This window comes from Rhodamnia argentea, chromosome 11 (assembly GCF_020921035.1).
Source record: "Rhodamnia argentea isolate NSW1041297 chromosome 11, ASM2092103v1, whole genome shotgun sequence".
In the NCBI taxonomy this organism is placed as follows: Eukaryota; Viridiplantae; Streptophyta; class Magnoliopsida; order Myrtales; family Myrtaceae; genus Rhodamnia; species Rhodamnia argentea.
Window position 1 is genome coordinate 37,820 of NC_063160.1, and position 11,421 is coordinate 49,240.

Sequence of the window (11,421 nt, forward strand, 5' to 3'; positions counted from 1 at the left end):
TCAACGACTTAGCCGGGGTTAGCGTTGACTCATTGAGATTTATATCTCACCCCATCGTTGTTAAACCATTTTCAGATTTATATTGCATACCGTGTGATTTTTAGCAGGTGAGCTGCATGTGATTGGGATATATATATATATCAATATGTGATTGATTGATAAGACCCTTTGGACGAATCAACACCTTAGCCGGGCTTAAGCGGTGACTCACCGAGATTTATATCTCACCCCATCGTTGTTAAACCATTTTCGGGTTCTAAGTGATAGAGCTAGTAATTCTTGAAAAGTTGATAAGGATGAAAGTGATGTAACCCTATTTGAAGTAGGTACGAAGTTGATCCTAACCCGTCCCGAAGTATGGGACCAATTAGCGTGTCATTTCAATTGACTCACGATGTGACTGTGAATAAGATCATGTTTTTGAATTAATGTGTTTTTCCTCTTGATCTATCCATATCTTATATTTTTGTCCGGGAATCTTGTATGTTTCCGCATGCGTAGTTAACCTCATGGGTTAGTAGCGTGCCTAGGACGCTATCCTTTTAACCCAAGGGACGAGATGGTAGGGATGTCGCACGCTCGAGGATCGAGGCGTGACAAGCCTATTATTTGTGCACTATTCCGGAAGGACTAAATTGGTAACTCATGAAAAGGTTTGGACTAGTTTGGCAAATCATTGAAAGGTTTAGAACCAAATTGGTATAATTGAAAGGTTTTGGACTGAATTGACAAGTTATCAAAAGGTTTATGACGAAATTGAAAAAATTCAAAGGTTTATGACTGAATCGACACAAGTGCAATCGGTATAGGACCTTTTTGAACAATAAGTCCAATAGGTTGTTCCATGTCTCCCTTAGGACAATAAGTCCCATAGGTTGTTTCTTGTCTTTCATATGCAAATTACGTGCTATCAACTCTACGCATCAACTACTGGTGACGTGTGAAATTTGTGAGTCTACAATTATGAAGCACTTTGTTAAATTTCCTGTCAACTCCACAAAGTACAACAAGGTGCAAAATTTCCACAATGAGGATGTACCGTCCTTATATATGTTTCTCTCTCAGTGAGTTGCGAGAGCAGTACTAATAATGGCATCCGTAGATTTTGAGTAGAAAGTGAAAGAAAGAACCTCTTACTTTACTCAAAAAAGAAGAAGAAGAAGAAGAAAAACAATCTCCAAATAGCTTTAATAATTCTCACAAAAATTTGCTTAGATGAAGCTTCTGAGCTCTTCTTCTGCTTCTTCGTTCGTTTCTTCTTATGGAGATTCTGGTGATGGACAAATGTTACCGGGTTGGCCGTTGCTCATGAAGGAATGGAGATCCACACTTGGGTGAAGTTGAGACCATCAACATCGGAACCATGCTGTAAAAGCTTGTTCTCTTCGCCGGACTAAAATTATATAAGGAAAAGTACACTAGAAGTGCCATAACTTTTGTACGGCGTTCACTTGAGTGCCATAACTTTCAAAACGTTCACTTAAGTGTCATAACTTTAAAAAATCATTCACTTGAGTGCTACAGTAACTTTTCCGGCGTGCCACGTCAGCTTTCCGGCGTGTCACGTCATCTTTCCGGCATCTACAGTAACTTTTCCGGGGTGCTACAGTAATTTTTCCTGCGTCTACAGTAACTTTTTCGGCTGCCACGTCAGATTTTCCAATTGCCACATCAACATGGCACTCAAGTGAACGATTTTTAAAAGTTATGGCACTTAAGTGAACGTTTTGAAAGTTATGGCACTCAAGTGAACGCCGTACAAAAATTATGGCACTTCTAGTGTACTTTTCCCAATTATATAAATCGCTGTTGGGAATAACATTACAGCATGCACTTAACCATCTGAAACATTTGTCAAAAACATTTAGATCCAAGAACCTATTCATCAAGCCAGCCGAAAGTATTGTATTGAGAGTACATCCAACTAGGACCAGTACTAAAGCCAAAAGAATGGCCTTGGTGTCCAAATCGAGGTCCCTTGTTAGGATCAAGAGACCCGTCTCCATGAATCGCGGTTCCCTCGTCCCCTATCATTCGTCTTGTTGGATACAGTTGACCCAAAAGGGGAGCATATCGTTGCATCTCAGACATGTTCACTCTTCAGGGCGACTCGGCGATGGAACCCGGAAATCCATAGGTAGATGTCATGGGCCCTGGCTGGCCGTACCCGAGATGACAACCTGCCATGTAACTTCTTCGAAATAAGTTTGGATCTTGCTGACCATAAAGACGAACCAACGAACGCATCTCCAGGTCCCTCTAGTATCTCTCTTCAGGTTCAGAGACATTGGGCCTGTAGTTATTAGTGTCCCTCCTATGAGCTGCATATGGTATCTCCAAGTTCTGAGCCCTATGGTTGGCAAGAGGACCAAAACCTCTTGACCATCTCTGCATACCATCCGCCTTTTGCTTAGAGGACCGATCATCGAATGACAGCTTCCCGTCTGTCCACTTAAGCGAGGGACGACGAGGTGTTTCCTTTGCAGGTGACATCTCGTGAATTTCTCTTCCACTTGTTCCTGTACCGTTGGCCTTCCCTTTAGAAGTCCCAGCGGACTGGCTCTCCTTGCTCTCTCTTCCGCTGTCTTTTGGAGAAGAACACCCTTTTTGACCTTCAGCCATATCCACCCGTCTTTGGTTTCTTCAGGCCTACCCACTGGCATGGAGGTATCACTTGTAAGCGACGGACTACGGATGCAAAGGCTCTGGTCATCTTTCAGATAATGAAGATTCAGTGATCCATTGCAGTCATCATTTGACTGTGGCCTCTTACTCTTGGTCTGCAAGTGACCCAACTGTTGGTCTATTTTGCTGTGTTCTGCAATCCAATCTTGATGGCTCCATAGATACATCAAAGGTGGCTTTTTGTTCCACTGTTCTTCAATTTGTTTATTCTTCACATCAAAGGACCCTGGCAAATCAAATGACTGGAAATGAAAAGGTTACAGTTAATCCATCAGCTGCAAACATAGGATCAGAAGGATGAACAGGACGCCCCATTTCACCTTTCCAGACGAGAATCTTTCATCTCCCCACACCAGATCATACAGAAACTTCTCCTCGTCTAATCTGCAATGCACCACTAGATTTAAGTACTTGCAAAGCAAAAAGAGAGGGGTCGAAGTAAAGTAGTTACCTTCCAATTTCTGATGGAACAATCGCAAAAAAGAGCTTTGGTTTGTATTCAAGAGCTTTATCAATAAACTTGCTCACCAAATCAGCTCCAACTCCGAAAGGAGGATTTAGCCCCATGTTCTACTTAGGAAGCAACATAAGAGAATGATAAAACATTCAATAACGCCTGGATATATTTGGCGAGGGAGGGAGGGAGGGAGAAAGGAGAGCAAAAGGCCAATACAACAAACCAAAATGCGGAAAGGTAAAGCAATACTCTACCTCTTACCAATTTTGATCGATAAGGTAGCTCTTTTAGTTGGACAGTTATCCAGTCCCTCAGGTCAAACTCCAAGCAAATCTGCAATCAAAAGGAGGAGAAACTTACATAAAACCAGGCTTACACCAAGGCCAGTCCAGGTTCAATTACCAAGTACATTTTCCAGAGATCATAGCAAGTTACCAGCATTACCAGCAAATGCTAAGTCGACCAATTATTCTTCTTCATGACATTCATTCAAAATTGAATTGCCCTAAGCAAATGCCACAGCCTGGAAAGACCCTAACAATCCCATTTCAAGATGAGTGCAGACTACCTTTTCGGCTTTCCATGCCTTTTTCATAGTCGATTGAAATGCTTCAAAATTTATTTCGGGATTACCATAGAGCCTCCCAAAAGCAATGCGTTCCCCTTCCTTGAGACTTGATTCAGTGACCACCTCATTTGCCACCGCTCTTTTGGTTTTTGACCAGAGGTGTCCCAGCCGGTTGCATAAAGCATTCATTCGTTGTTCTTGATCCATTCAGTTTTGGATTCGCAGGCAAAAGACCAGGGCTCCCGCAACTGAAACAGTCTCGGCTTGGTTATGAAGCAATAGATACGCAAGGAGAAGAAACATGGGGGCCAGGGAATGAAGAGAAACGAGATTTGACAGAAAGGGTTTTAGGGTTTTGGAAGGTTTTAGAGATTTAGACGAGAAAAGGTAGGATTGTAGGCAAACTACGTCATCAAGATGGTATATTGGTTAGGCTAGGTTTTGGAAAGTATCCGAAAAGTTCTTGCGATGGAGTGGAGATGGAAAAAGCATTGCAGGGCGAATGTGATGACTCAAGTAGGCCATTGATTAGGGCTTGGGTGCTGGGGAGATGGGGTTAGGATTTGCTACCCGAAGGTAGGGGATAGCTCTCATAGCAAGAGAGAAGCTTTGGATCGGCCCTCTAAATAGACTTTAATAGCCTGCCAAATAAAAGAAAATGTTAGAAGTCATGAAAAACAAAGCTCGTAAACATCCAGCAACAGAAATTACCAAGCAACCCATAGAACTATTAAACCTCTCACAGGTTCGGCTGTCCACCCTTTGATGAAGAACAAGACTACGAAAGATTGCTAGAAGCACCTTGTGTCCACTGACAGCAACACTAAACAATTTTCTGAGCCTAAGTCTAGCAATATTCCTTCGTGGCCATCTGCACATTGAGTTCAGAGACACTTGGACTAATCTATTCTGACAACTTGTGCTTAACTTATGAGCATCCTGATTGGCCAACCATATAGTAGGTCTAATTGGTGAGCCATTTAGTAGGTCTGATTGGTGGGACTGGAACCATCATAATAGGAAAAACAATGTCTAGAACTAAAATGGGATTCACCGTTTCGAAGTTTCTCCAATGATGAATGTCCCGAAGTTCTTTGGTATATGAAACTAACTATCAAATAATGAGGAGGAGCAAATAGAGTATCTTTCTCATGGTAGTTCAATCAAATCAAGTTGTATGGACAATCTTCACCATCCCTAAGTCCTACCCTAACGATTAGAGTTGCTTTAGGCAATGCAAGTTATGTGAAAAAAATTTTAAACAACGCATCAATTGTATTTCAATTAAATAACAACGAAAAATAATACTTTTTAATACTTTTGTTAAGGGAAACCAATGTCCACGTGGAAGGATGTTTACGGGAAAAGTACACTAGAAGTGCCATAACTCTTGTACGGCGTTCACTTGAGTGTCATAACTTTCAAAACATTCACTTAAGTGACATAACTTTTAAAAATCGTTCACTTGAGTGCCATGTTGATGTGGCAGCCGGAAAAGTTACCGTAGACGCCGGAAAGATGACGTGGCACGCCGGGAAAGTTCTTGTAGCACTCAAGTGAACGATTTTGCTCCGACGTAGCACTCAAGTGAACGATTTTTGAAAGTTATGGCACTTAAGAGAACGTTTTGAAAGTTAAGGCACTCAAGTGAACGCCGTACACAAGTTATGGCACTTCTAGTGTACTTTTCCCGATGTTTACTATGGAGCGTGTCTCGTTGCTCCGACCTTCTTTGCTCTTCTTTCTTGTCACTTCGATGTCGTGCTTCGTTGAAGTTTCGCTGGTGAGTTTCACCGCGGATCGAGAAATACAAGATTGCCATATCGGTCCCATGCCATTGGAGCCCTTTTTTTCATTTTCAAAATAAAGCTACAAAAAAAAAAGTGATTTCGCATGTATGCAAATAGACTAACTATGAAGCAAAATTTGATGATTAACCAGCTCGGGGGACAATTCAAACCAACCGATCGGATCTGCAGATAAGTAGAAGGCCTAAGTTAGAAAATTATCTTACGGGTATACCATCTCTCAAGCGGCCGGTGGGGGCGAACCTTGCTTGAACGGCAACCAGCTGAAGGAAGAAGGTAAAATAAAGAAAAATAAATAAATAACATTTAGATGTTCTGTTAAACACCATTTACATGACAGCTTGTTCATCGGGTTCTACTACACTTTTACTCAAAATCTTAAGCTAGTGAAATATAAACCAACTGCTCAATACCACGTCAATTCTCCATTGTGAGACTTCTCTAACTCAATTCACACGTGCATCCTAACAATTTCCCCCTCACATGTGAGCCCTAGTGTTAGGTTTGCTCCCCCTTAATTTAGATACTTTCTGCACCAATATATCTCAACTTGAATCCCCATCAACATCCATCGGGCCAACGTTGCTACATCACAACGCCCTACCGGCCGGAAATCACGTTGGTCAAGATTATGATTCTAAACTAGAACCTGTAAAGAAGAGAAGAATTCCTACTCTCATGGAATCCTCTGATGTTTTTTTTCCCAATACAGTTTACATCTCAAGTATCCCTAGCCCACTCCCAATATGTACGGTGTTTGAGATTTCACCAAACACCGAACATATTGGGAGTGGGCTATCAATCAACTATCAGCTCCGATGCCATTTGTTAGGAGTGCATAGCAAAAGTCTAATACCTTCGCCCAAGGAGATTGCCAAGAGAGAGCCCAAGTTCAAGCCGCATCAATAAATTTAATTGAACCCATCTTCACTTAAGAGCTTAAGCCAATGAGTTATAGACCAATTACGATATATTAACTGCTTAGCACCATGCCAATTCTTCGATATGGGGCTTCTATAACATAACTCACATCTGCATCCTAACAATTGGTATACGTGTGATAGAAAGTTGTTAAAGGGTCGGAAAACATGTAAGTTGAACTTATGTGAGCACTGTATCTTTGTGAAGCAGCGTGGAATTAAGTTTACTACATGTACTCATTCGACCAAGCAACCAGTGGAATAAATTTATTCAAATGTCTAGGGCCCGTCTTCGGTTCTTTCGAAAAGAGGTGCCCGATATATGCTGGTTTTTATCGACGACTAGTCCAAGAAGGCATGAGTATATTTTTTGAAGCACAAATTTGATGTGTTTGATCGGCTTAAGAAATTTACCGCATTGATTGAGAAGTTGACAAATAAATAGATCGGGTGCCTGAGAACCAATAACGGGATGTAGTTACGTGTTAAATATTTTACCGATTTTTGCTAAAGAGAGGGAATTGTGAGATATCGAATAGTACCCGAGACACCATAGCAAAATGGTGTGGTAGAATGGAAGAACAGAACTTTACTTGAGCGAGCTTGTAGCATGCTTTTACTTGCAAGAACGGGCAAGGAACTTTGGGCCAAAGTAGTAATATGGCATGTTACCCGATTAATCGATCCTCATCATCCGCTATAAAATGGAAGACTGCAGAAGAAGTATTGTCACGCCCCGATCCTTGGGTACGTAATATCCCTACCAATACGTTTCGGGTAAAAAAGGATGACGTTCTAGGCAAGTCATCGACCCATTCGTTTTATCTTTTAATACACATGTGGAACATGTAACTCCTAAATATCAAATCGGACAATATGGATAGTTAAAAAAACTGTTACAACAATCAAATCATGACAGTTCAACAAAAACCACCTTGAATTTAATTATCTTTGTTAACCAAGGATGTGAAATATCTACAGACCCATTCTTCGGGCCACTTTCTATAATTCTCATAAATATTAGGTCGGAAATAACACGAATCTCAAACAACTCCAACAAGATCCATGCCAATTCTAGTTCTTCCCGACTAAGGGTCCGAAAATGGTTAATAATGGTGGGGTGAGATATGAATCTCGGTGAGTCAACGCCTAAGCCCGGCTAGGGCATTGATTCGCTTAGAAAATCCTACCAAGCAACCATAAAAGCATCATACATAGATCGGTAAACCACATGCAAACTTACCTGTCTTCAGCTATGCATAATGTAATGCTCGACTCAACTTAACGGTCACATCGGACAAACAAGCGGCATGGCATCATATCAATTTACATGCACGGGATACCACACGAAGTCCATTTATTAACCGGTGACCCATGCGGCTGGCGTGGTCGGCGTACGCAACGGGCGTGGTCGGCGTACACAACCGGTATGGCCCCAACACTACGACGGGCGATCTCTGCTGAAATGACCAAGCATCATCCCTTACTTTCGGCGACGATGATTGAAAGCTATGTATCTAGTGTGATTGGCACGGCATGGCAGACGGGCATTCCATAAAGGAGCGTCGGTCCATCACAAGCCGTGATTGGCATCCAACAATTCGTGTGATCCGTACGACCGGCACAGGCATGAATTGATGTGCTTCTGACAAGTCATGTAATTTCGTACGACCGGCACGGTACGAAATTATCAGGTTCCCGTACAACCGGCACGGTTTAATCTCATCATATGACCTTTTAGGCACATACGAAAATCAACCAATTTTTATCTTTTACTTTTAGCCGGATGCTCATGCGGACGTGCTCAAAGACTAGGCCCACATGCAATTTAATTCCGCACGTGGTCATGTGAATCCACAGTATTATTCACAAGACTTTGTATCTAATATAGGATGCCAATACCCGTAATTGCTCATGCAAAAACCAATAGTCAACACCAAGCATCCAATCAAACATTCAATCACCACAGAGTAATTAATTACAAATAATAATCCCATCGATGATTATTAATCTAATTTCATCCAATTAACAGTCGTACGCTCGGCTTTGACCTATCGCTCACTCGCGATCAAACACCGGCAATTATTGCCTAAACAATCGATCCATCCTAATCACCAATTAGCCACAGACGACCTAACCAGTCCGACCACCTTAAATAATTGTGGCCATTTATCTTAAATCCAGTTTCTATCTAATCCGACCACAATTAAACTACCTAAACACCCTAAATTGCTAGTTATGCTAATTAACTATTACCGAGCGCAATTAGAGTCATAATCGAGGTTTAGGGGTTTAACTCACAATTAGCGGCAAGAGACGACTAATGGATGGCGGTGCGAACACATAATACACTCGGCTCTAGGTTCTTCGGGCACGGGCTTGGACATGACTAGGCACGGCACGGGCACACGTGTTCGGATTTTCTGCACACGGCCAGGTACGGGTTTGGGCGTGGCCGGCTTAGGGTTCGGGGGTGACCGGCTCGGGGCTCGAGTGTGACAGGCTCAGAGCTAGGATACGGCCGGCTTAGAGCTCGGGTACGGCTGGGCACGGACTCTAGTACGACGGCTTGTGGACTTGGGTCGACGACGAGTCCCGGCGGCTCACGGTAACCCCGAGACAACGACGAAGGATGGTGCGATGACGGTGGGAGGTGGTGGCGGCATGAGGTCTTGGACTCGTTATGACGCAGCCCGGAGACAAAGGGCTGCCACGGGCTTGGGATGGCGCGGCAACCGGTGGGCTAAGAGCGGAGGTCGAGAAGGTAGAAGAGAATGAGGAGGAGGAGGTCGTGGTGCTCGTGTCGTACGAGGCCAACGACCATGACGGTGCCCGGAGGTGGACGGGCGGGGAGCTCGTGGCGACGGCGGCGCGGTGCAGAGATGCGGTGGAGATGGCCGATGAAGCCGAAGCGGCTCCAGGTCTTCAAGGTGGGTCACAAAGAACCAGCGAAGAAGAAGAAGAAGAGAGCAAAGAGGAGGGGGTTCGGTTGTGCGGTTAGGGGAGAGGAGAGAGACGAGAGAGAAGGTGATGTGACGGAAGGGAGATGGATGTGATGGGTTAGTGGAGGAAAAAGGTGAGAGTGACATGTGGGGCCCACTTGGGATATTTGAAATTTTTGGACTTGAGTGTATAATTGAGGGGCCAAAGGGTCATTTGATATTTTAGAACAGAATGAAATTTTGGCACATTGGACGAAGGGTAGTTTTGGTCTTTTCGTAGGCTAGGCTCGGTTAGAATTAGGATCAGGCACGAAGATTTCGATCCTAATTTGCGACGATTAAGATTATCGGAACCTAATCTAATCTTATCGGCTTTTTTGGGAAATGTCCAAAAATTGTCACTTACATCCAAATGATCCAAAATATTGTATCGACTGAAATTTAATTTTAATTCTTTTTATTGAATTCGGGCACTCTATAGACATCGAATTTCTAGGGCATCACAACTCTCCTCACCTTAGGAAATTTCATCCCCGAAATTATAATACTATTACAACTCTTCAAAAAGATAAGGATAGATACTTTTCATAACCTCTTCGCTTTCCCACGTAACTCATTCAGTCCCATGGTGTTGGCAAATCGCCTTAACCAACGGGATTGTCTTGCTCCGGAGCACTTGCTCTTTCCTATCCACGATCCTGGCTAGACGCTCCACGTACGATGCTTGCTCATCCAGCTCAATCTCCTCATAACTCAGCATATGAGTGGGGTCTGGCTCATAATTCCTCAACATCGACACGTGGAACACGTTATGCACCTAAGCAAGTCTTGGCGGTAATGCAAGACGATAAGCTAGATTTTCAATCCGCTCCAAAATCTCGAGCAGCCCAACATACCTTGGGCTTAACTTTCCTTTCTTGCCAAAACGAGATGTCCCTCTCATAGGTGACACATTCGGAAAAACATGATCGCCCACCCGAAACTCAGGAGGCCTACACCTCCTATCGGCATAACTCTTCTGGCGACTCTGAGTAGTCCTTAACCTATTCCCGATCACCTTGACGGTTCCTATGGACTACTCCACTAACTCAGGTCTAGTGATCTTTCTTTGACCCACTTCATCCCAATACGTCTGCGAGACTTTTCCAAAATGTGGCAATGAACTTAGGATCACGATCCGAGATGATCGTCACTGGCACTCCATGCAACCTCACAATGTGTCTCACATATAATTTTGCATAACGGTCTAAGGCGAAGTCCTTTCTCATAGGAATGAAGTGCGGCGACTTCGTCAATCTGTCGACCACAACCCGGATTGAGTCATGTCCCCTCTGACTCTTTGGCAAACCCATTACAAAGTCCATTGTGATATACTCCCACCTTCACTCTAGAATCTCCAATGGCTACAGCAGTCCACTAGACTTACAATGATGTACTCTGACTTGCTGATACATGTAACACTTCATTACATGCTTAGCTACGTCGGCCTTCAAACCAATTCACCACAAGTACTGCCTCGGATTTTGATATATCTTCATGCTAATAGGATTAATAGTGTAGCTACTATGATGGGTTTCTTACCGGACTTCCTTCTTAACAAGAGCAAGACCCTTTTAGTCATCATCTCGATAAACTATATGGCTTTACCACTCTTTCTATGCGCTCTACGATCTCGTGTCTTCCTTAATCATCACATCTTAATCTTATTATAGGCTATCACCAATCTCAATAACTCACACGCTTATCCGCAAATCTCACTATGTCATCCACTCTTAGCTTGCCATTACGAACTTTCCTTGTTCGTTCCCACGATCGTCGTTCCACGTATTTACCTAAAGTTCCATTGGTTATAGCCCTTAACAAACTCCACTCCATCACGACATTATTGGTTCTCCGATTAATCCTTCCTAGGTTACTCTAGTCACATAGCACGGGGTTCTCTCTCCGATTTACATTCGGAGGCACAACCCACCTTTACCAATACCACCAAGTATAATAGCATTTCTGATTTGTGACATCTTGATCCACTCACAATCTTTCA

The 11,421-nt window shown here is 43.1% G+C and overlaps 1 pseudogene; it reads right to left on the bottom strand.

The window, feature by feature from the left end:
• Nucleotides 1-1,878: 1,878 nt before the first annotated feature.
• Nucleotides 1,879-3,899, bottom strand: LOC125312818 (annotated as a pseudogene).
• Between the last annotated feature and the right edge of the window lie 7,522 nt (nt 3,900-11,421).